This window comes from Simochromis diagramma, unplaced genomic scaffold, assembly GCF_900408965.1.
Source record: "Simochromis diagramma unplaced genomic scaffold, fSimDia1.1 OVJJ01000421.1, whole genome shotgun sequence".
In the NCBI taxonomy this organism is placed as follows: domain Eukaryota; kingdom Metazoa; phylum Chordata; class Actinopteri; order Cichliformes; family Cichlidae; genus Simochromis; species Simochromis diagramma.
The window spans coordinates 4,708,041-4,734,897 of record NW_024387250.1 but is presented as its reverse complement, the minus strand read 5'-3'; the positions used below and the strand labels follow the sequence as shown (position 1 = coordinate 4,734,897).

The 26,857-nt window shown below is 40.3% G+C and overlaps 1 pseudogene; it reads left to right on the top strand.

Annotated features, from left to right (window-relative positions):
• The first annotated feature begins 4,321 nt into the window (after positions 1–4,321).
• Positions 4,322–24,744, top strand: LOC120715004 (annotated as a pseudogene).
• Positions 24,745–26,857: the final 2,113 nt, after the last annotated feature.

Sequence of the window (26,857 nt, the reverse complement as noted above, 5' to 3'; positions counted from 1 at the left end):
GGCCCAGTGCAAGCAAGGTGTGCCTAATAAAGTGTCCAGTGAGTGTATATGTATATTGACTTTTTCTGTCTCCCATGCAGTGCAGAGTGGGCAGTGAACAGAAAGCTGTAGGCAGCATAAAGTTCAAAACCATGAAGGTTAATCTGACACTGAATATTCAGCTGGTAGGCTGTTTTGTTCACATACAACCCAAACCATAACCGAACCATTGTTTGCATAAAGTTGACAATTTCTATAAACATTAGTCTTTATTAGCCAAAGAATTGTTTGATGGATGCGTGACTAATGCAAAATTGTCCGTAACTAATCGACCCTTCTTCATTACAACAGTTCAGTAACAGAACAATGAAACATTGAAACATCTGCAACCATCTAACAATGAAACATTAAAAGTTTGTTGCTTACCAAAAATGTCATGGTTTTCTTAAAATTGGTATTAATTTATGAAGAATTGTAACATCAGTTATCAACTAAACAGCTTGATTTCAAATTTTCTTAACTCTCTCCCCTATAAAGACGGCATTTGACAACCTTCCCAGCACCATTAATCATGAGCTTTGACACCTCAGTATGTATCAATAAACATGTGGTTTGATGACCATTTAAATAGTTTTATGGGTTTTTCCAAGGGTAGCTGCACAGGCAGAGACCTCTCTCACTAAGTTCAGATGCACACCCAGTCATTTTGTTCAGTAAGCACGCCTGAAATAAGACAGAAACCATCAAAGGGTTGTTCCTTGTAAGCTTTCAAAGTGCAAAGAATTACCCATTTATATTTTCAGGAAAATGTGCGGTGCTTCATCATAAATAAGTAAAATGATTCCTGTGCACATCCAGTTTTCAAAGTTTTCAACGATCTAATGAATATTTTTTTCTTTCATCTTTTTTTTTTTTTGGTGCGCACAGCTTTTTGTATTAGTGTCTATTTGTAAGCATGATTCTGTGTGTATGTGTGTGTGCGTGTGTATAAGAGGTGTACAGTAGATCCATCATAGCCTGCTCATAAGGCCATAAATGAGCGATAACATCCTGATTGACACTGAGGCTTAGTTAAAATCTCAGGAGTGTAGACAGAAGGAGGAGCGGCGAGAGTGGACTGATATTTTCTCAAAGACAGCAGAGGAGTGAAGAAACATCTCAACACCTGCGGGCAAAGGTCAGCCTCACACTACCGAAGCGCAAGCAACTCTTTCCTTCAGCACAGATCCCCCTTTTTCATCAAACTTTTGCTGGAAGGTTTTTAGCTAAGTTTCTTTTGTCTTTCCAAGTTTAAACATTTTTTATTCTTCGGCTGCACAACGCTGTCTTTCTGTTTTTTCCTTCTACCCCCCCTGCTCATTCCTTGTTCTCCTTTTTTAAAAAAGGGGGGGAGGGGGTCTGCTTAATCGTTTCCACTATTTCTTTTCTGTCTTAGTCACAGATGGGGAGAATGGAAAGTCGCTTTCCGGTATTGATTGGTTAAAATGTTTATTCCCGCAAATGACAGAAAATCTATATCCTGTGTTTCAGGCATATTTTGACTGGCACCGGTGCCTGGCAACGGAGTGCACCGGTTACAGTGAAGTTTACAATTGTGTGCTTGCATGTAATGCATGTAATGCGTTATATGTGGAACCCCTCGAGAGAGAGTCTTGGCCTCAGAGAAAAGTCCTGCCTGTAGTGACATTAAAGGATGTTCACGCCTATTTTCTGCTCTTGACATTGGTTTGGGACCGGATTACAAACAAATACACGTTCATTTCAGTTCAATCACAAAAACTGGCATAACAACAGGAACTCAGTTAGGTAAATTAACCCTGGCAGTCCATCCCAAACATCCAACTGTTGGCTGGCGCACTGGGGCCTTCCAAACATTTATCCGCATCTGTCCAAATTTCAGGATCACGGTGACTTGCTATTCTGAATGAAAACTCTGTGATGCAATGCACAGAAAGACCCAGTGCCCAGTCTTCCTTTCAAAACTCAGACATTTTGTACACAGAGTCCCACCCACGAGGACTCTCTCAGCTTATTGTTTGAACGCCGGATGTTGTAACTGATTTTTAACATTTGTTTTGAGATTCCGGTATGAAAACCTAGCCCTCAGTGGAACAGAGCACAGAATCTCAGAGAAATGTGAGATGAGGTGAACCTTTTAATGTGGCAGTGATGAACTCCACTTACAGAAGTGTTTTTTCTCCTCTATGGAGTCCAATTTCTATTGAATTCAACTCTTTCCCACTCAAAAAAACATTAATGCCTCATCCGGCTCTTTAGAAGGAAACACACAGTTCTAGGAGATGCAATCTCTGTCTCTGTCGTCCATCAGAGTTTAAAACTCACTCTAAAGGCCACACAAGTGTGTCGATGGATAAGGCATGGCCGCCAGCTGACGCTTACCTACAGTGCAACTAAGATGCCCAATCTGACGAAAGGGCAGGTGGTTAAAGCTATCCGCATGGCCGTTGTAGCTGCTTGTTTAGTCACGAAATGGAACAGGAACACACGCACACATACAACAATCGCATAGGCAGACACGCGAGCGTGATTATCCTCTTGTGTGTTTGTGTGTCCTGACGCCTCCCGGTTTTAGATAGAACTGGAGCGTCATGCGTTTCAGCATTCCTCCTGTTCTGATCTCTGTCATCTCCTTGTCTTGTTGCATTTTGTAACAGTTCTTCATCAAAGCACTACAGGGTACTAGGAGCTTTACACGAAAGTACAAAAGGACTTATTTGCTGAGTTGAAGCCCTGCCGAAATGCCTAGTCTGCGGCTTCTTTTCATCTCCCTGTCAGTGGGTGCTGCCCCTTAAGTCCTGAGTTCTATCAGTTTCTCAGGAGAGTTGTTTATTTGCTTGCTTAACTCACCATCTTGCTGAACGACCTTATGACTGGCATGATGTGATACGTGTACCCACCCAAGTGATGCTGCATGTTCATGTGCGTCCGAGTTCCCACAACACAGCGCTCGCAGATCAGAGTGCAGATCACTGGAGTCCCTTTATGCTTACATCTCCACACCATCACAGGACCTGATTGCTCCCAGCCTGTCCGAAACAGTACATTTGGTAAAAAACATTTCACAAGACTTCCTCACCGCACACTTTGTGCCCTCCATCTTCTAATTTTCTTCTCGTATTCTTGACAAGCAATGTAGCTGAACATACAGTATGGGTTTCTAAAGGACACTTGTACCATGATAAATCCTTTTAATTTGCAGTTGGTTGCATAAGCAGGGGATTGTGTATGCTGTCACAAACACAAGCTTTTCCCCGCAGGGCTGTCACAGACCCACACATGCCAGTACAACACAGGCACAGTCTTGGATACTTGACTGTCATATTGTTACCACCGAAGAGGATTGAGCTGCCCCGAGAGCTCTCGCTGCAGTGAAGGATGGCCTTTTCCTCGAACCACAGATAAACTGATAGTCAGGGCTCCTCTGTGTGTCTCTCTGCCACTTACCGCGATGCTTGACCTCTTGGAGTTTGAGCAAAGGAATGGTTTGTGTTGCGTTAAGAACATGTGTGGTATCTCTATAAGTCAAATATTGTTGCTTGTGCTCAGCGCTTTTCACCTAGGAGACTCACTGATTTAAAGAACAGCGGGGCCAAACCGCTGAATTTCGATGGCTTCAGTTCAATTCTTTCTTCACTGAGAAACGCAATGTTCTCTGTTTTCCAGACCTTTTATTGCAAAAGTATCTTTTTCCAATGGGAGACAAAAAAATATTTCTTTTGTTGTTTGTCTCCCCTAACAAGGGTCACTGTATACGCAGCTTGGGCCTGCAGCTGTACGAGGCCTTTGACATACTAGAGGAGCACAGTGCTCAGTGAACTGCTTAGTGTTGTTTTCAATCGCTCTGGCTGTGTGCTGACATGACCTTTAGCTAACTCACAAAAAAGGAGTGAATTTGTCATGTTCAATAGAACCATTTTCACACTACTGCAGCTCAGAAACTTTGTGAAGTCATTACGCAGCAGAGCTGTACTTAGGAATGCAATGTCTGATCAGCGGCGCTGGACATGAGAGGTCTGCACCCTGCCCAATATTATAAATCTGTGCAATCGCCCTGTTAATCAGGGCAGGTAGTAGTTGGAAGAAGCACAGCAGCAAATGCTTCTCCTGCTCCTCCTCAGACCTGAGGAAATGTACAGCATCTCTAGAAAGTCATAAAGAATTTCTAGATAATCTCCTTTAATAGAGTGTAACAATTGGTTAACATGTGTAGCGGCAGCAGCTCTGTGGGTGCAATGAGGCACAGAGGAACACCAGCGCTGGCCGAACATGACCTACTGCAGAGTTAGGCGATGCCGTGGTACACTCAGCATGATTTGTTCCCATGGAGGTAAAGCTAGGCTGATAAGCCGTTCTAATAAACCCACTTTAGCTAATAGCTGCCTGTTTGGCATTTACTGGCCATCGTTGCAGACCTTTAGTTGCTTCAGCAGCATCGCTTGGAACAAACTTCAGTTCTTTAGGTTTCGTAGACACTTTCACATCTCCAGATAAACGGTTTGTGTGCAGTTGCAATGATGAGAGATGTATACAGACATGCTTGTTTGATATCTGTGTGCCCAACGCATGGCCTTGAACCGCACAGATTCACTCCACTGCTGCTCTGTGGTTGCTGCAATGCTCACTTGCAAAACCGAGAAAAACTCCATGCCAGTGCAATCTAAATAAACTGTCCACTTCATTATTTAGAGGCCTTGGACAGTTTAACCAAGGCATGACATTTAGCCTTAAAGAGAGCCTCTTTTGAATTAGGAACTCAAGCTTCCCAATTAAAAGTTCAAAAAGCTAGAACAGTCATACTCATCGCTTTTTAGTAATTCAATTCATGCAGCCCTGCTTGACATGAGTGGCCTTGGAAAGTATGACGAAAAAATGAGCTGCATACTTGGAGCATAATGGAATTATTTAAGTTTGGATTTTAATGCGCAGGAAAAAAAGCCGGCAATGATTTGACAGAGTGGTTCATATGCCGCATGCTAAGTATGCGCAGAGGACTGCAAATTAGTTTCTTTCATTTTTCATTTTCCAGAGGTTAAAAGTAACTTGGGCCCATTTAACCTCTTTTAGATACCGCTGTGTAACACAAAACGCATCCTGAAAAAGTTGTCGGCAGGTACTGAATCTCAGTTCTCTCTTATTATTTTTTTATGGGAGCCTGATTGTCCTGCTTGGGTTTCATATTACCTCCAACATTTTCCTCAAATCTGGATTACCTCCCGAGGTATACTTGTCTCATCCCTCTCTGCCCCCCTTGTTTTATTCCAGGTGCTGAGGAAGTATCAGGTTCATCCAGGAGCAGAATGAGCAAGATCTACGCTCCTCGAGGTCTGTGCTCACAGACCCCAAGAGAGAGGAATGGAGGTTGTATTCCTCCTCCCATATGTTATGTGATCTCTGTGCAACAAATAGATAGTGGATAAAGGCCCAGACAGGACCGCCAACTTTATAGCAGTTTAAAGATGGCGTGGAAAAGACCTTGGGTTAGATTATTGAAAAATGGTGGAAACATCTGATTTGATCAGCAAATGGATGAAAAAACTTCTTCATTAAATTACCATCAGGATGCCATGAAACAAGACAGTAAAGTCCAGCTGCTGCAGAGTTAGGTGTCACTGGCCCAACTATTTTTTTTACGTGAGTAAATCTTAAAAAGCATCTGAAAAAAACAGAAAGTTCTGTGCTTTGATATGGCGATATGCAAACAAAATAAAAAAATAATATTAATGTGGCCACTCGGAAGTAGTTTTATCACCGGCCTTTTCAATGATATTCCAAGTTTTCATGTGGGCTTTCTTTTATAGATGATTGCTACATTTTCAGGATGTGGACAGCACTATATCTCCTTTTGACAGCTGGACTGATACCAGCACAGACACATGGAGAGAGTGAATGTGTCCAATAGACCATCACACAGTCCTGGCCCACACTGGCCAAGAAAAACCGGGCTGCAGGTCCAACCCATTTCCAAATCTTAAAGACTGAGTGGTTATGCAGAGAACGAATGGTTGAAATTAAAAGTTGATATTATAAATGAAGCCGACCGTCTCAAAGGAGAGAAAACAATGGAGCAAAGAAACCAGAGACCATACAGAGAAAGTTATTATCACTAAAAAAAAGGAAGCCTACAACGAAGAAATACATAAACAACAAAGGGCGACGCAGACAGAGGAATCTGGAAGGAGAAACCCAGAAGGAAGAGAAATTCATGGCAGGACTATTGTTATGTTGTTTTTTTATAGCTCAGGTTTCCTTGTGCAGAAGGAATTTTTCAGAGACTCGATGTGAGTTTCATATGGTTCAGAGCTGTCCTCCTATTGGGGCTCAGCTTCCTCACCTTCATGTAGCTACAAACCACAAGTAAACATTAATATAGACATGTGCCAGAGACAGGCCACCATTAAAATCACTGACTACGTTAAAGAGCAGAGCCCATAGGCTCGACTCTCTCACCTTTTCAATCGAAATAGTAGAAGCCTTCACAAGTAATTAAGTATTAGCCTCTTCTCTGTGAACATTTTATTAACAGTAAAATCAACATATGATGATAGTCGAGTAGCGCTGTCCAGTAAGACCATATTGCCAAGGTTTACCTGAATTAAGCAGAGAGGTTCAGATAACTTGATTCTACATTCTGGCAGTGACACCGTTTTTGTCCGTGACGCCACCACACGTGGATTTTAAGTAAACCACCGAGATGTGATCAGGGACAGAGTTCTGCTAACTAAAAAGCATTAATCCAAAATTATTTTTTTATCAATTGAGGAATTAAAACAATTTTTAAACCTTGTCTCCCATTCTCCGTGGCTCAAACAGGAATTTCACTTTTCCCTACAAGCAGTTCGACAGCCAGATGTCCCTTGTTATTTTGACATCTAAGCAGATAATAAATCTGGTGTTGAAATTTGCGTTTGGTAGCCATTACTGGAACTCCGCTGATTGCAAAGAGCTGCAAGTTTTGCAAGAGGGAAGCTCTTATTTAGATGAAAAGAGAGAACAGCAAAATTTCTTCTTTAAAGTAGGAATCCACTGGCCAGCACCCCCCACGTAACAGGAGGAGGCCACAAAGCTACTAAATTATAAGATTGCAGAGTTCTTTCCACAATTAGAAAACATTCTTTGCATATAATCAAGTCACGGACACCTGAGGAGTCTGCAAACAGGAAACCCTTCATGAACGGAAATACAGAGGATTTAGAACCAAACCACTGGTTACACTGAAGAACAGTAAGGTCAGATAGGCTTGCCCCATATAGTTGAATACCTTACTGAGGTTTCTAAAACTGTATTGCCTTTAAATTCTCGTGGAATTGTCGACAACGCACAGTGATCCTTGACATTCATCAAAATTCAGCTTGAGATCAGCGTGATTTGAAGATCGGGGCTCGGGCGGCTCCAGTCCCAGCAGCACCATGTCGTCGGGCAGCAGCGCTCGGTGAATGGAGGCAGCACCCGGCTTACGATACACCACAGGGCGACGGGCACACTTACCAACATCCGCATGCTGCACCACATGAGAGCACCAGTTCTAGGACGAGTGGAAGAAAAAGGCGAGGAGGTGATTTCACACACTTCCTGCTCTCTCTGCTGGGGGCCGACAATGTATCACCTCCAGCAGAAGAGCTGGCTTAAAACACACCCTGGATACAAAACAGAATAACACACAGTGCAACAGAAAACCCAACATACTCCTACTGTTAGACACATACACGCAACCAAGTTTTGTGTGAAGAAATATCCTACAATCTCCAAGAGCTATCGAAACTAAAATACTCATTGCTTGTTTTTTGCTCTAGTTTTTTTCATTCACATTTTCTCTCATTCCATCACATCTGCATTATGGTCACACCATCTCTGCATTGTAGCTGATTCTCCAGACGTTCACTTCCTTAGACCACATTTCAGTGCGGGACTTTTCAAGGAGAGGTCACTTTTGCCTGTCTGTTTACGCACTGACATTGCAATATTAGGTTTTATGCAACATCTCTGAAACTTGAAAGGAAGGAAACGGGCCACCTTACTGGGAGACTCGTAGCTTGTCTTGTTCTTGCTAAATGACTTCATTCATCTCAGTTGGTTTAGGTCAAGCTGCTTTTAATCTGGCAAATAGGCCAGCTGGGGACTGCTGGTTCTCTGCTCCGTTCGCCATACACTTGGCTTCCAATTCAAAGGCTAACGAGAGGCACCTTAAATTATTTATTCTTCTCATTCACGACAGTGGATACAAGTGATCCACATCACAGTCTGTAGGTTCACGCTCAAACACACTTTGTTTCTCTTATTTCTTTCTCTCGCTTCCTGCCTATTCACATACTTGCACATAGAAATGCACACAACCAGGTCATTTACTGCATCGAAAAAACACATATCAGCGAGGGGGAGTGCACACGTTCATATACAACAAATACAACCTGTAGATTTTGCCAGGCCATCCCTGCATGCAAGCATTCTGTGGACTTGGAGTTGCGAGTCGACCTACGCCTCAGCTCATTTAGAAAACAGCAAACCTCAGGCCCTTGAAGGCGTTGCCATCTATTCCAGCTTAGGCAGAGATCATTAAGAAAATAATTCAAAACACAGGAGCCAGTACCTTCAAGAAGCCACAGAGTCAGTCTGACATGTTTGGTTCAGAGAGAAGAAATCGAAGACATCGGTCTTTATCTCTACACCTGTTCTCACGCATGAAACAGCGTGGATGTTATGGCAAATGCATTTATTTATACGTGAGGATAGATCTGTGCAAGAGGGTCAGCCACACAAGTTCAATACCTAAACCCACCAAAGCAAGGATTTAAAGAACTGGCTATTGACTTTAACTGATAATACCGCATATGGTGATGCAGAATAAAGAATCTTCATTTGGTAAGATAAGAATAGTTGTAGATCCTTTAGATTAAAAAAAACATTATGGTGTATCACAAAAATATCCATCATCACTATTCACACTCTACACTAACTCTTTTCCACAATATCACACTACAGTACAATACATACAGTCATAAAAACTATTTCTCCTTGGAAATGAAAAACTATTGACTATGTGTATGTTTTGTATATGTGGAGGCTGTTAAGATAAATATGATGCAGCGCGCCATGCTTTGATCACAACAGACAGCAACAATTGCTCACACATCTTCCAAAAAAGACAAGGCCTTTCCGAAAAGTTTGTCTTGACCATGGTCATTTTCATTTTTTATTTCTTTACCATAGTGTTGGTCTTCTTTTTTTACCGTTCTTCAGTCTTTTCTCTTTATAAACACCTACATGTCTCTTATAGACCATGAGGTGTAGGTTTTGCTTATTCTTTAACACAGTGGGCTAGAAGCAAACTGCTCTGCAGAGAGCCCTTGCATGAAAATGCCTTGTGCACTTTACCAGAGCCAGGTCGAGTTAAACTACTCACTGGACAGTCATTGCAGAACGATTACATGTGGCTTCATTCCTTAGTAGTAGTTTAATTTCAACATAACATTTTATTAACTAGTTGATTGAGATTTTTACCACAGCAGTTGTTCAGTTGTGCTTGTGTTAAGCCTCCTGGCTTTTTGATGCCTTCATGTTTCACTCCGGTGGATATCCAGCCTGGGGCTGATGGGACCGACTTTATGAAAATGACTCAGCACTGCCACATAGCAGATATAAATGACAAGGAGCTACATTAGACAATGTTATAAGAAAAAAAAAAAGAGCGTGCTCAACAGAGTTTAAATGAAACTGTTCAGGAGATGAATTGTAATGTACTAGCTTGTCAATGTTACCCACACAAACAGTGGTGGGGATTGCCATGAAGCCGTTTTCTCCCTCCCCAAATCACTGATGACCAGTATCAATACATTGTTTCACAATCTGTTTACATCTGGGTTGAAGTGGCGATCCAATTGTCTGTACAGCATGAGCTGTGTATTGTAGCATATGTAACCGTCTTAACAATGTTGCTTATGATATTGTTTGTTAATTATAACACATATTGTCACTTTGTGTAGGATGTATAGAAAAAGGGTTGGTTAAAGATCCTCAGGGGAATGTTGCAAAAATACAGGCTAATGTTCTTGTGAGAAATCCATTGCTCGGAGCTTTGGTGAGAATATTGTTGATGTGTGGGATTACAGACTATGATGGGCTCGTCTGAATCTTTTTTAGCGGGAATACAATTGTTAGTTCCCAGAATGGTAGCCTGACAAAGTGTCCCTTCACCCTCTGCATTCCACAGTTCTGTCATTTGTTTGCTGTTTCTCAACTCCCAGTAAACTTCAGTGCCAATGCTCTCATTTAGTCTTGGCCAGTGCATTCATGTGAAAAAAAGAAGAAAGTACACATCTTTCACATGTCAGGATAATAATGGAAAGTTTTATCTTTAGCAGGTCTTAAATAAAACGAATACAACCTCAGATCAACAGAAATAACTAGTAGTATTTTACCGTGTTATCGTTTATTAACAGAACGAATCCTTAATGCAGACTCGTGTCACAAACACACTGCTTGCATAGAATTTAGAGAATTCCGATCCAGCGCCTGCTTCATCAATGTCCATGATATGGATCATCAGTGAGTGTGAGCAGCAGATGCTTTGGTAGGTTTGATGGTCTGAAGCATTCAGGTATGTGAACTGAATGCCAAGAAGGAAAGACATCAGCAATGTCTTAAAGAAGTAATTGCTGCTGCCAATCATATGGGAAGCATATAGGCCATTCATCAAACTATTCAAGTCCACCACACTACAGTATTTTTCACAAGCAGACAAGACTTAAAGACTGCGTCCATTCTTTTCAGGATTGGAGATCCCAGCAAATCTACCCAACTCAGAGGAAACTACAGAAAACCAAAGAGTTAACCTTTGGCACCTACACCATCAGTTGCAGGTTATATGTTAAAGTTCGAGGAGAGACAAAATAGCCAAGGCTGAAACAAATATGACTTATTAGAAAGGTTTCCAGGAGAAACACTCTTCCTCTAAAATTATTGCATGGCTTAGGCTTGCAAAGCTGGATCTGAACAAAGACTTCTGGAACAATGTCCTTTGGATACATGAGACCAAAGAGGAAACTCATGCAATACAGGGCGAGCTTGTAGCTCCTGCATGAGCTGTTGCCACAGAGTTTTACAATGAACTCGTCGTCTATCAAAATATTTTTAGATTCAAATGTTGGACAGGCTGTCTGATGGACATCTAAAGCTTGTTTCAATCTGATTCCCACTACAGCTTCGTTGCAACAGATGGCTGAAAGAAAGACTGAAGGGTGTTGCTTGATTCAGTCCAAGTCTCAGACCTTTTAAACCAATGGAATTATAAGAGGGCTCATCTCAGTCAGTCTATGAAGCAATGTGAAAGCAATGTGTTAAATAAAAAAGTCACAGTGTCTGTAATATGTTCATGTGTTGTTGTGAGGTTGTATTTATCTAATTTTAAACCTGGTAAGGAACAGTGTTTTTTTTTTTTTTAATTTATTAATAATATGTGAAACATAGGGATCAGCAACAAATAGGCTTGGAGATGCTGGTTTAGCTTTACTGATCCTCCAGCAGTTGGTCCCTGATGACAGCTCAAGAAATGTCCGAGTTCCATCAACAGTAACATGTTTCCCTGCAGATGAAATCGTAATACTTTGTGATAAATGAACTTTTTATTTAGCACCATCATCGGGTTTCAATTTGTTCATGAGAAACACCTAACAGAAATCTCTTCAATAACATCCTCTTTCTTTGAGATTGTGTAAAATTAACTAGATGTTCTATGAGTAGAATTTAACCATACTAAAAAGTAAGCGCTGCCATTGTGTGGAATTTACCATGCTAACACTGGTAATTAGTTTAACCAATTAGTGCTGCTAAGCACAGCCCCACAAAGCAGTCGCATGGATGTAGGCTTTTGTTGTTGTTTAGTGCTGTCAGTATGTGGGCCATGTGTGTTGGTGTAGACTGATCAAAAGTATTGCATTTTATTTTCAAGAAGAACGCACTGTGTGCTATTTTTATACTTTGTAGCTTGTCCTTTCAGGATGACTGATTCATGAAGACTGCCAGGGGAGTAAAGATATGATAAAGCATTAAATTATTATTGTAAAAAGCATGTCCATTGAGATACAAATAATGATCACAGGGCGAGAGAGCCTTTCATCTTTGGCTACTTGGCCTCAGTCAACGCTACTATCAAGATAACCTCAGAAAAAACAGCCATCTCATGTGGTACAGTTCCTTTCAGTATGTAATTCTACCATGATATGATTTATCTTCGTACTGTATGTGGGATGCAGCTAGTTCATTTGATACACGGGCTATCGGCAGAAGTAACATATGGTATTTAGCCGTTACAAAGTGAGAGATTACTCATGTGCAATTGTGTCTTCCTAAAAAATATAAAGACAATATGATGTGTAGTATGTCTTGCACCAGCATCTTTGACTTGCTTTGAGTTGAGTTGTTTGCTTCAGGGAGAATAAAACCGCATTGATGTTTCTATCGCAGATTGTGTGTGTAAACAAAGGCGAGCCAAGCTGAAGTCCTGATCCACAAAGTCTCCAGCGGTGCTGCTGCGAAAGAGGAATTTATATCTATCTTGATGCTATTGTGTGTTACATTAGCTTATTTACATATAATATTAAAACAAATGGAATTTTTTCAATTTTTTTTTTTTGGTAACTTACGATATTTTTTCCAAGCTGATTATATTCAACAGCTGCTGAGTGAAGTTTAACTGTCTCCCGAGTGATAAATATCTGATGAGCTGATAAAAAGAAAGATGCCTTTGACTCGGCTGCTGTTTGTAGCTACAGTTCATGTTGTTTATAGCTCAGTCTGTTTGTGTCTTGGCTTGTTGCTTGTTTGATATATGATCTCTCGTGTCTCTCTTGTACGCATTGCTGCAGAATAGCAAAGGAAGAACTTGAGTTGGTATAGGATGCTCTTTGAGTTTGGTGCAGCGTGGTCTTGAAATTTGTTTTGTGTTTCTCTAAATGTCCGTGCATTTGTTTTGACATGAAATACAGCGATAATGGAAAGTAAGTTTGAATACAAAAGTAGTTCATCTTCTACTTATTTCAACTCCTAAAATTATGATTCAACAGCTTGTAAAGCCACCTTTAGTAGCAAGAACTTGAAGTCTTTTGTCCTTTTTTTGTGTGTGACTTTATCAGTTTCTCACATCATAGGAGAGGCATTCTGGCTCACAGGTGCTTCATTTCACTGAGGTTTGCATGTATTCACTTATACACAGCTCTCATAAGGTCCCACTACAGCATTTAATTCAGATTGTGGTCTGGACTTCATCTGGACCATTGCAACATCTTGATTCTTTTCTGTTTCAGCCATTGCTGCTGTGCTTGGGATTACTTTTCTGTTGCACGACCCAATTTGGGCCAAGCTTTAGCTATCAGACAGATGGCCTCACATTTAACTAATGCTTTGGTAAACAAGGAGATCAGAGGACAGAGGAGGAGATCCTGTTGCTACAAATCAAGCTCAAATCATCAACCCTACACCACCGTGCTTTACAGTTGGTATGAGATGTTTGTGCAGAACGCTGTTTGTGCTTTTGCTGTCATCTAACCTCCAAAGGACATTGTTCCAGATGTCTTGTGGTTCGTTCAGATGCAATTTGGCAAACCTAAGCTGCACAGCCATGTTCGTTTTAGAGGGAGGAGTCCTCTCTTGGCAACCTTTCCAACCCCTCTCTCTCTCTCTCTCTCTCTCTCTATATTATATATATATATATATATATATATACATATCTATATATTATATATTGTGTGTGTGTGTGTGTACACATTATCTTATCTTATTATATCCATAGAGTACTGTACATGAAGTGAAATGTATTCTTGACCACAAAATTCATTTTTCTGTTTTTTTCTTCTGTTTTGTAACTTCTTAGTTCCACAACCTTCAGGAGCTCCGGCACAGTCCATCGCTGTCACCAAGGTGTTTATACAGAGAGACTACAGTGAAGGAACGTGTGCCGATTCCAGGCCAAGTTTCCCTCAGAGCTTGACAACAGGGTGAGTCCAACACACACACTCAAATACCTAGACAAAGGCAATATAACCCCCCCACTTCATATAACTCTAATTTGACTGATACAGAAAGATTGATGGCCCATACTGTAGACTTGTCTATTAAGCTAAACTCACAGATAGACTGCAGATACACTTAAAAGAACACTTGTGCATATGGGATGCTCCTTAAACCAGGAAACGTCTCATTCCTGTAATGCTGGTCCTCAAAAGCAAAAAGCTAATACTTGAAATGCACAAATTATGCATAATAATTACAAGGGGCATCATTCCACAAATGGATGCAAATGTCTGTTGTATAAGTAATATATATGTTTCTCCCCATCTAACATCTCCTGAATGTATGCATGTGTGAACAGTTAAAGCAAAAGTAGATGCCTTTAGTTAAAGACTGTGTGAGAGAATGCTATTTAATTTAAAGAGCAATTTTACTTTCTTTACCTTGCTTTAATTAGTGAATGGTGTTATGTAGGAGTATAATTGATATTTGTCTAGCAATTTGCATATGAAGCAGACAATCCACACCAAGAGCAGAGCAAGAAAACACTCAGTTGTCATCGATTTACTGCAAATGTTCTCTGTCAGATGGAAAAAAATACATTGCTGACGTAGTTATAAGTAATTGTTCATCAGGTTTTCCATATTCTGTAATCAAAGTTGTTCTTGTTTTAATTCCTTGAAAAAATTGTATTTGGGTTGAGTAGAATACAGGCAGCATATTTGGCAGGCTAACAGAACATATTTCACTTGTGCCATTCTTACAACCGCTGTTGTCTTGTTTGTTTTTGGTTTATAAGTAGATTGAACGAACTTTACTTGAGGAGACGGTGATGAGACCCTTAACTCTATTATGCTGAGGCTGAAAAAAATTGGAGGTCAGTCGTACCTGGAAGGATGTCTGGCTTGTGCAACAGCTATATCATCTTCCTCTGCATGGAAACGCGATATGAAAAGGTAAGAATTCTGTGTACACAAAATATTACATTTTTGGGTGGAAATACTGTATAATAATTTTTAACTTGTCATATTTTTGTTTCAGTTTGCTGCTTTTTATAGAGGTTGTAGCTTAAATGAGGTTAAAATTAGCCTTTTAAATATAAAAAAACAATTATTATTCCATTAACCATCTTTAAGATCTGCTGTAGATAAAACAACAGACTTTTGCTGTAAATACAATTATTCTTTCAGTTTACTGCACACTTCGATTCAGCCACCATCTATTCCTCAGGCTCACTTTATGAGCTTTTTTTATGTTTTGTATGGAGTTCAGTGAGCATCTTCTATGCTGTCTCCCTTTTTAAACCTGAAACCACATCTTGAACTAGAATGTGTCTTTAAATTGCAGCACAAGACAACCTGTATTGCACTCTCTTCTCTGGGTATTGCACAGGCATAGCGAAACGCCATGCAAACCCAAACACAGTTCACAAGTGATGGCACATTATTCATGCTGCACGTATCCCACATGCCTTGGTAGGAGACTGAGGAACCTGGAAAAAAAAACAGCAAAAGATGCACACAAATGCCTCAGTGGACAGAGCCCAGAATCTCAGAATGTGAGATGAAGGTGAACCTTTTAATGTGCAGTGATGAACTCCACTTACAGAAGTGTTATTTTCTCCTCTATGAGTCAATTTCTATTGAATTCAACTCTTTCCCACTCAAAAAAACATTAAGCCTCATCCGGCTCTTTAAGAAGAGAACACACAGTTCTAGGAGATGCAATCTCTGTCTCTGTCTGTCCATCAGAGTTTAAAACTCACTCTAAAGGCCACACAAGTGTGCCGCTGGATAAGGCATGGCACGCCAGCTGACGCTTACCTAAAGTGCAACTAAGATGCCCATCTTGACAAAGGGCAGGTGGTTAAAGCTCCGCATGGCTGTGTAGCTGCTTGTTAGTCACTGAAATGGAACAGGAACACACGCACACATAACACAATCGCATAGGCAGACACAGCGAGCGTGATTAATCCTCTTGTGATTTTGTGTGTACCTGCCGCCGTTTTAGATAGAACTGGAGCTGCATGAAGTTTTCAGCATTCCTCTCTGTTCTGATCTCTGTCATCTCCCTTGTCTTGTTGCGTTTTGTAAACATTTCTTCATCAAAGCACTACAGAGGTACTAGGAGCTTGACCAAGAAGTACAAAAGGACTTATTGCTGAGTTGAAGCCATGCAGAAATTGCCTAGTCTGAGGCTCTTTTCATCTCCCTGTCAGCTGGGTGCTGCCCCATTAAGATCCTGAGATTCTATCAGTTTCTCAGGAGAGTTGTTTATTTGCTTGCTTAACTCAGCCATCTTGGCTGAACGACATTATGACTGATGATGATAACGTGTACCCACCCAAGTTGATGCTGCATGTTCATGTGCGTCCGAGTCCCACAACACAGCGCTCGCAGATCAGAGTGCAGATTCACTGGAGTCCCTTGATGCTTACATCTCACACCATCAAAGGACACTGATTGCTCCCAGCATGTCAGAACAGATACATGTGCGTAAAAACATTCACAAGACTTCCCTCACGCACACTTTGTGCCCTCCATCTTCTACTTTTCTTCTCGTATTATTGACAAGAATGTAGCTGAACATACAGTATGGGTTTCTAAAGGACACGTGTACAAATGCATAAAATCCTTTATATTGCATTTGGTAGCATAAGCAGGGGATTGTGCGTATGCTGTCACAAACACAAAGCTTTTCCCAGAAGGGCTGTCACACACACATGCCAGTACAACACAGGCACAGCTTGGATACTTGACTGTCATATTGTTACACCGAAGAGGATTGAGCTGCCCCGAGAGCTCGCTAGCAAGTGAAAGGATTGGCCTTTTCCCTGAACCACAGTAAACTGATTAGTCAGGGCTCCTCTGTGTGTCTCTCTGCCACTTTACCGCGATGCTTGATTCTCTTGGAGTTTGTAGCAAAGGAAATGGTTTGTGTTGCGTTAAGAAATGTGTGGATATCTTATAAGTCAAATATTGATTGCTTTGTGCTCAGCGCTATTTCACATGGATCTCACTGATTTAAAGAACAGCGGGGCAAAACCGCTGAATTTCGATGGCTTCAGTTCAATTTCTTTTCACTGAGAAACGCAATGTCCTAATGTTTTCCAGACATTTTATTGCAAAAGTATCTTTTTCCAATGGGAGACAAAAAATATTTCTTTTGTTGTTTAGTCTCCACTAACAAGGGTCACTGTATAAGCAGCTGGGCCTGCAGCTGTACGAGGCCTTTGACATACTAGAGGAGGACAGTGCTCAGTGAACTGCTTAGTGTTGTTTTAATCGCTCTAGGCTGTGTGCTGCAATGACCTTTAGCTAACTCACAAAAAAGGATGTGAATTTGTCATGTTCAATAGAACCATTTTCACACTTACTGCAGCTCAGAAACTTTGAAGTCATTACGCAGCAGAGCTGTACTTAGGAATGCAAATGTCTGAATCAGCGGCGCTGGACATGAGAGAGTCTGCACCCTGCCAAATATTATAAAATCTGTGCAATGCCCTTGTTAAATCAGGGCAGGTAGTAGTTGGAAGAAGTCACAGCAAGCAAATGCTTCTCCTGTCTCCTCCTCAAACCTGAGGAAATGTACAGCATCTCTAGAAAGTCATAAAGAATTTAAATAAGCTCTCTTTAATAGAGTTGTACATATTGGTTAACATGTGTAGCGGCAGCAGCTCTGTGGGTGCAAATGAGGCACAGAGGAACACGGTGCTGGCCGACATGACACTGGCAGAGTTTAGGCGAGCCGTGGTACATCAGCATGATTTGTTCCCATGGAGGCATAGCTAAGGCTGAATAAGCCGTTCTAATAAACCCACTTTAGCTAATAGCTGCCTGTTTGGCATTACTGGCCATCAGTCTGCAGACATTTAGTTGCTATCAGCAGCATCGCTGGAACAACATTCAGTTCTTAGGTTTCGTAGACACTATTCACATCTCCAGATAAAACGGTTTGTGTGCAGTTGCAATGAATGAGAGAATGTATACAGACATGCTTGTTTGAATCTGTGTGCCAAAGCATGGCCTGAACCGCACAGATTCACTCCACTGCTGCTCTGTGGTTTTCGCACAGTTGCTGCAATGCTCACTTGCAAAACCGAGAAAAACGTCCACTGCCAGTGCAATCTAAATAAACTGTCCACTTCATATTTTAGAGCCTTGACAGTTAACCAAGGCATGACATTTAGCCTTAAAGAGAGCCATCTTTTGAATTAGGAACTCAAGCTTCCAAATGGAAAAGTTCAAAAGCAGAAAAGCTCATACTCATCATTTTTAGTAATTCAATTCATGCAGCCCTGCTTGACATGAGTGGCTTGGAAGTATGCAGAAAAAATAGCTGCTATACTTGGAGCATAATGGAATTACTTTAAGTTTGGATTTTAATGCGCAGGAAAAATAAAGCCGGGCAATGATTTGACAGAGCTGGTATCATATGCCGCATGCTAAGTATGCGCAGAAGGACTGCAAATTAGTTTCTTTCATTTTTCATATTTTCCAGAGGTTAAAGTAACTTGGGCCAATTTAACCTCTTTTAGATACCGCGTGTAACACAGAACGCATCCTGAAAAAGTAGTCGGCAGGTACTGAATCTCAGTTCTCTCTTATTATTTTTTTATGGGAGCCTGATTGTCCTGCTTGGGTTTTCATCTTACCTCCAACATTTCTAATCAAATCTGGATTACCTCCAGAGGTACTTGTTCTAATACCTCTCTGCCCCCCTTGTTTTATTCCAGGTGCTGAGGAAGATATCAGGTTTCATCCAGGAGCAGAATGAGAAGATCTACGCTCCTCGAGGTCTGCTGCTCACAGACCCCATAGAGAGAGGAATGAGGGTTGTATCCTCCTCCCATATGTTACTGTGATCTCTGTGCAACAAATAGATAGTGGATAAAGGCCCAGACAGGACAGCTCAACATTTATAAGACAGTTTAAAGATGGCGTGGAAAGACATTGGTTAGAATTATTGAAACTGGTGGAAACATCTGGATTTGATACAGCAATGGTGAAAAAACTTCTTCATAAATTACCATCAGGATGCCCATGAAACAAGACACTTAAAGTCCAGCTGCTGCAGAGTAGCTGTTCACTGGCCAACTATTTTTTATCGTGAGTAAATCTTAAAAAAGCTCTGAAAAAAACAGAAAGTTCTGTGCTTTGATATGGAAATATGCAAAAAATAAAAAATAAATAATATTAATGTGGTCAATCGGAAGTAAGGTTTTATATCAAGGCCTTTTCAATGATATCCAAGTTTTCATGTGGCTGTTCTTTTATAGATGAATTGCTACATTTTCAGGAGTGGACAGCACTATATCTCCTATTGACAGCTGGACTGATACCAGCACAGACACATGGAGAGAGTGAATGTGTCCAATAGACCATCACACAGTCCTGGCCCACACTGGCCCAAAGAAAAAAAACGGGCTGCAGGTCAACCCATTACCAACTCTTAAAAGACTGAGTGGTTATGCAGAGAACGAATGGTTGGAATTAAAAGGTGATATTAATAAATGAAGCAGACAGTCTCAAAGGAGAGAAAACAATGGAAGCAAAGAAACCAGAGACATACAGAGAAAGTTATTATCAATAAAAAAAAGAAGCCTACAAAGAAAGTAATACATAAACAAACAAAGGGGGAGACGCAGACAAGAGGAATTCTGGAAGGAGAAACCCAGAAGGAAGAAATTCATGGCAGACTATTGTTATGTTGTTTTTTTAATAAGCTCAGGTTTCCTTGATGCAGAAGGAATTTTTCAAGAGACTCTGATGTGAGTTCATATGGTTCAGAAGCTGTCCTCCTATTGGGGGCTCAGCTTCCTCACCTTCATGTAGCTACAAACACAAGTAAACATAATATAGACATGTGCCAGAGACAGGCCACCATTAAAATCCACTGACTACGTTAAAGAGCAGAGCCCATAGGCTCGACTCTCTCAGACCTTTTCAATAGAATAGTAGAAGCCTTCACAAGTAATTAAGTTTAGCCTCGTGAACATTTTATTAACAGTAAAATCAACATATGATGATAGTAGAGTAGCGCTGTCCAGTAAGACCATTGCCAAGGTTTATGAATGTAAGCAGAGAGTTCAGATAACTTTGATTCATACATTTCTGGACAGTGACACGCTTTTTGTCCGTACGCCACCACAGTGGATTTTAAGTAAACCAACGAGATGTGATCAGGGAACAGAGTTTCTGCTTTAACTAAAAAGCATTAATCCAAAAATTATTTTTTAATCATTGAGGAATTAAAAGCAATTTTTAAACATTGTCTCCCATTCTCCGTGGCTCAAAAGGAATTTCACTATTTCCTGACAAGCAGTTCGACAGCCAGATGTTCCCTTGTTATTTTATGACAATCTAAGCAGATAATAAATCTGGTGTTGAACTTGCGTTTGGTAGCCATTCACTGGAACTCGCTGATGTGCAAAGAGCTGCAAGTTTATGCAAGAGAAGGAAGCTCTTATTTAGATGAAAAAGAGAAAAAGCAAAATTTCTTCTTTAAAAGTAGGAATCCACTGGCCAGCACAGTAACAGGAGAAGGCCACAGAAGGCTACTAAATTATAAGATTGCAGAGTTCTTTCCACAATTAAGAAAAACAATTTCTTGCATATAATCAAGTCAAGGACACCCTGGAGGAGTCTGCAAACAGGAGAACCCTTCATGAACGGAAATACAGAGGATTTAGAACAAACCACTGGTTACACTGAAGAACAGTAAGGTCAGATTAGGCTTGCCCAAATAGTTTGAAATACCTTACTGAGGTTTCTAAAACTGTATTGCTTTAAATTCTCAGTGGAATTTGTCGACAACGCACAGTGATCCTTGACATTCATCAAAATTTCAGCTTGAGATCAGCGTGTTTGAAGATCGGGGCTCGGGCGGCTCCAGTCCCAGCAGCACCATGTCGTCGGGCAGCAGCGCTCGGTGACTGGAGGGGCAGCACCAGGCTTACGGATACCACCACAGGGGCAGCGGCACACTTACCAACATCCGCATGCTGAAACATGAGAGCACCAGGTTCTAGGACGAGTGGAAAGAAAAAGGCGAGGAGGTGATTCACAACATTCATGCTCTCTCTGCTGGGGCCGACAATGTATCACCTCCAGAAGAAGAGCTGGCTTAAAAACACACCCTGGATACAAAACAGAATAAACACAAGTGCAACAGAACCCACACATACTGTAATCGTTAGACACATAACAGCAACCAGAGTTTCTGTGAAGAAATATCCTACACTCTCCAAGAGCTATCAAACTAAAATACTCATTGATTGTTTTTGCTCTAGTTTTTTTCCATTCACATTTTCTCTCATTCCATCACATCTGCTACTATGAGTCACACCATCTCTGCATTGTAGCTGATTCTCCAGACTTTCATTTCCTTAGACTAAACTTCAGTGCGGGACTTTTTCAAGGAGAGGTCACTTTGCCTGTCTGTTTACGCACTGACATTGCAATCTTAGGTTTTATGCAACATCTCTGAAATCTGAAAGGAAGGAAACGGCCACCTTACTGGGAGACTCGTAGCTGTCTGTTCTTGCTAAATGACTGCATTCATCTCAGGTGGTTTAGGTCAAGCTGCTTTGAATCCTGGCAAATTAGGCCAGCTGTGGGACTGCTTGGTTCTCTGCTCCGTTCACATACACTTGGCTTCAATATCAAAAGGCTAACAGAGAGCACCTTAAATTATTTATTCTTCTCATTCATGACAGTGGATACAAGTGATCCACATCACAGCTGTAGGTCACACTCAAACACACTCTGTTTCTCACTTTCTTTCTCTCGCTTCCTGCATATTCACATACTTGCACATAGAAATGCACACAGCCATGTCATTTACTGCACTTGAAAAAACACATATCAGCGAGGGGGAGTGCACACGTGCATATACACAAATACACACCTGTAGATTGTGGCCAGGCATCCCTGCATGCAAGCAGATTCTGGTAGACTTGGAGTTGGAGTCAACCTACGCCTCAGCTCATTTAGAAAACAAGCAAACCTCAGGCCCTTGAAGGCTGTGCCATCTATTCCAGCTTAGCAGAGATCATTAAGAAAATATCAAACATCAAGGAGCAGTACCTTCAAGAAGCCACAGAGTCAGTCTGACATGTTTGGTTCAGAAGAAGAAGAAATCGAAAGACATCGGTCTTTTATCTCTACACCTGTTCCACGCATGAAACAGCGTGGATGTTATTGGCAAATGCATATTTATATGTGAGTATAGATCTGTGCAAGAGGGTCAGCCACACAAAGTTCAATACCTAAACCCACACAAAAGCAAGGATTTAAAGAACTGGCTATTGACTTTAACTGATATATACCGCAATATGTTGATGCAGAATAAAGAATCTTTCATTTTGTAAGATAAAGAATAAGTTGTAGATCCTTTTAGATTAAAAAAAACATTATGTTTGATCACAAAATATCCATCTATCATCTATCACATCTATCTAACTACTTATTCACAATATCACACTACAGTACAATACAATACAGTACATAAAAACTATTTCTCCTTTGGGAAATGAAACACTATATGACTAATGTGTATGTGTGTGTATATGTGGAGGCTGTTAAGATTAAATATGATGCAGCGAGCATGCTGATTACCAACAGACAGCAACAATGCTCACACATCTTCCAACAAAAGACAAGGCCTTTCAGAAAAGTTTGTCTTGACCATGGTTCATTTTCATTTTTTATTTCTTGTTACCATAGTGTTGGTCTTCATCTTTTACCGTCTTCAGTCTTTTTCTTTATAAACACATACATGTCTCTTAATAGACCATGAGAGTGTAGGTTTTGCTTATTCTTTAACACAGTGGGCTAGAAGCAAACTGCTCTGCAGAGAGCCCTTGCATGAAAATAGCCTTGTGCACTTTTACCAGAGCCATGTCGAGTTAAACTACTCACTGGACAGTCATTGCAGAAACGATTACATGTTGGCTTCATTCCAGTAAGTAGTTTAATTTCAACATAACATTTTATTAACTAGTTGATTGAGATTTTTACCACAGCAGTTGAGTTCAGTTGTGCTTGTGTTAAGCCTCCTGTGCTTTTTGATGCCTTCATGTTTCATCCCGGTGGATATCCAGCCTGGGGCTGATGGACTGACCGACTTTAAAATGACTCAGCACTGCCAATAAGCAGATAAAGGAGCTCATTAGACAATGTATAAAGAAAAAAAAGAGCGTGCAACAGAGTGTAAATGAACTGTACAGGAGATGAATTGTAATGTACATGCTTGTCAATGTTTACCCACACAAACAAGTGGATGGGGATTGCCATGAAGCCGTTTTCTTCCCCCCCAAAATCACTGATGTCCAGTATCAATACATGTTTTCACAATCTGTCTACATCTGGGTATGAAGTGGACGATCAAATTGTCTGTACAGCATGAGCTGCTGTATAGTATCATATGTAACAAGTCTTAACAATGTAGCTTATGATATTGTTGGTAATTATAACAATATTGTCACTTTGTGTAGGAGGTATAGAAAAGGGTGGTGTTAAAGATCCTCAGGGGAAATGTGCAAAATACATAGGCTAAGGTTCTTGGAGAAATCACATTTGCTTGGAGCTTTGGTGAGAATATTGTTGATGTGTGGGATTACAGACTAGTGATGGGCGTAATGACTCTTTTTTAGGGGAATACAATTTGTTAGTTCACAGAAAGGTAGCCTGACAAAGTGTCCATTCACCCTCTGATTCCCAGTTCTGTCATTCTGTTTGCTGTTTCTCAACTCCCAGTAGAACTTCAGTGCCATATGCTCTCATTTAGTCTTTGGCAGTGCATTCATGTGAAAAAGAAAGTACACACTCTTTCACATGTCAGGATATAATGGAAAGTTTTATCTTTAGCAGGTCTTAAAATAAACGAAATACAACCTCAGATCAACAGAAATACATGAGATATTTTACAGTGTTATCGTTTATTAACAGAAACGAATCCTTAATGCAGACTGTGTAAAAAACACACTGCTTGCATAGAATTTAGAGAATTCAGATCCAGGCGCTGCTAATCAAATGTCCATGATTAATGGATCATCAGTGAGTGTGAGCAGCAGATGCTTTGGTAGTTTGATGGTCTGAAGCATTCAGGTATGTGTTAATGCAATGCCAAGAAGGAAAGACATCAGCAATGATCTTAAAGAAGTAATTGCTGCTGCCAATCAATGTGGGAAGCATTATAAGGCCATTATCAAACTATTTCAAGTCCACCACACTACTAGATTTTTCACAAGCAGAAAGCATTAAAGACTGCGTCCAGTCTTTTCAGGATTGGAGATCCCAGCAAATCTACTCCAAACTCAGAGAAACTACAGAAAACCAAAGAGTTACACCTTGGACACTACAGCCATCAGTTAGCAGGTTATATGTTAAAGTTCAGGAGAGCAAAATTAGACAAAGGCTGAACAAATATGACTTATTTAGAAAGGTTTCCAGGAGAAACACTCTTCTCTCTAAAATTAATATGCATGGCTTAGGCTTGCAAAGCTGGATCTGAACAAAGACTTCTGGAACAATGTCCTTTGGATACATGAGACCAAAGAGGAAAACTTCATGCTAATACAGTGGAGGAGCTTGTAGCTCCTTGCATGAGCTTGTGCACAGTTTACAATGAACTCGTCTGTATATCAAAAATATTTTAGATTCAAATGTTGGACAGGCTGTCTGATGGACATCTAAAGCTTGTTCAAATCTGATTCCCACTACAGCTCGTTGCAACAGAATGGCTGAAAAAGAAAAGAATGAAGGTGTTGCAATGATTCAGTCCAAGTCTAGACTTTAACCCAATTGAAATTATTAAGAGAGCTCATCTCAGTCAAATGAAGCAATGTGAAAGCAATGTGTTTAAATAAAAAAAGTCACAGTGTAATATGTCATGTGTTGTTGGGAGGTTGTATTTATATAATTTTAAAACCTGGTAAGGAACAGATGTTTTTTTTTTTTTTTTTTTATCATAATATGTAAAACATAGGAATCAGCACAAATAGCTTGGAGATGCTGGTTTATAGCTTTACTGATCCTCCAGCAGTTGGTCCACTGTCACAATATGGCTTTGAATGAACAGCTTCAAGAAATGTCAGATTTCCATCAAGTAACATGTTCCCCGCAAGATGAATCGTAATAACTTTGTGATAAATGAACTTTTTATTTAGCACCATCATCGGGTTTCAATTTGTTCATGAGAAAACACTAACAGAAATCCCATCAACATCATCTCTTCTTTGAGATTAGTGTAAATTACTAGATGTTACTATGGTAAGAATTTTACCTACTAAAAATTAAGCGCTGCCATTGTGGGAATGTTACCATGCTAACACTGGTAATTAGTTTAACCAATTAAGTGCTGCTAAGCACAGCCCCACAAAGCAGCTAGCATGGATGTAGGCTTTTGGTGTTGTTTTAAGTGTGTCAGTATGTGGGCATGTGTGTTGCTGTAGACTGATCAAAAGTATTGCATTTATTTTCAAGAAGAAGCACTGTGTGCTATTTTATACTTAATGTAGCTTGTCCTTTCAGGAATGACTGATTCATGAAGACTGCCAGGGGAGTAAAGATTATGATAAAGCATTAAATATATTATTGTAAAAAGATGTCCATTGAGATACAAATAAATGATCACAGGCGAGAGTAGCCTTCACTTTGGATACTTGAGCCTCAGTCAAGCTACTTATCAAGATAACCTCAGAAAAACAGCCATCTAATGATGTACAGTTCATTTCAGTATGTAAATTCTACCATGATATGTATTTATCTTGTACTGTATGTGGGACTGCAGCTAGTTCATTTAGATACACGGGCTCATCGGCAAGAAGTAACATATGTGTATTATGCTGTTACAAGTGAGAGATTACTCAATAGTGCAATATGATGTCTTCCTAAAAATATAAAAGACAATAATGATGTGTAGAGTCTGGCACCAGCATCTTTGACTTGCTTTGAGTTGAGTTGTTTTGCTTCAGGGAGAATAAAACCGCATTGATGTTTAATACTGCATGATGTGTGTGTAAACAAAGCGAGACGACAAGAAGTGAAGTCCCTGATCCACAAAGTCTCCAGCGGTGCTGCTGCGAAAGAGGAATTTATATCTTATCTTGATGCTAATTGTGTGTTTACATTAGCTTATTTACATACTAATTAAAATGGATTTATGTACTTTTTACATGTATATTTTTTTTCCCAAAGCTGATTATTATTCAAAGCCTGCTGAGTGAAGTTTTAACTGTCTCCAAGAGATGAATAAAATATCTGATGAAGCTGATAAAAAGAAAGTTGCCTTTGACTCCAGGCTGCTGTTTGTAGCTACAGTTCATGTTGTTTATAAGCTCAGTCTGTGCTGTGTCTTTGCTTGTTCGTGATATATGATCTCTCGCTGTCTCTCTTGTACGCATTGCTGAGAATAGCAACAGGAAGAACTTGAGTTGGTATAGGATGCTCTTTGAGTTTGGTGCAGTGGTCTTGAAATTTGTTTTATGTGTTTCTCTAAATGTCCGTGCATTTGTTTTGACTGAATAACAGAATGGAAAGTAAGTTTTAATACAAAAAGTAGTTCACTCTACTTATTTAATCCTAAAATTAACTCTTATGGTAAAGGTGCGTCTGTGTGATAAAATTATTGTGTCCTAGTTAGTCGAAGCTCCAATCACAGTCAGAGTTGTCTGAGTATTTCAGAACAGGGATCATCTCTACAGTTTGAAAAAGAGTAAGCTGAAGCTTGCTATGTTAAAGTGCTTCGTTTATGTCAAAGGTCAGAAGAGACTAGGAAGACTGCTGCAAGCTGATAGAAGAGTAACTCATAATTGGCATATTTCAGGCTCATAATTGCCAATCATTTAAACACCACA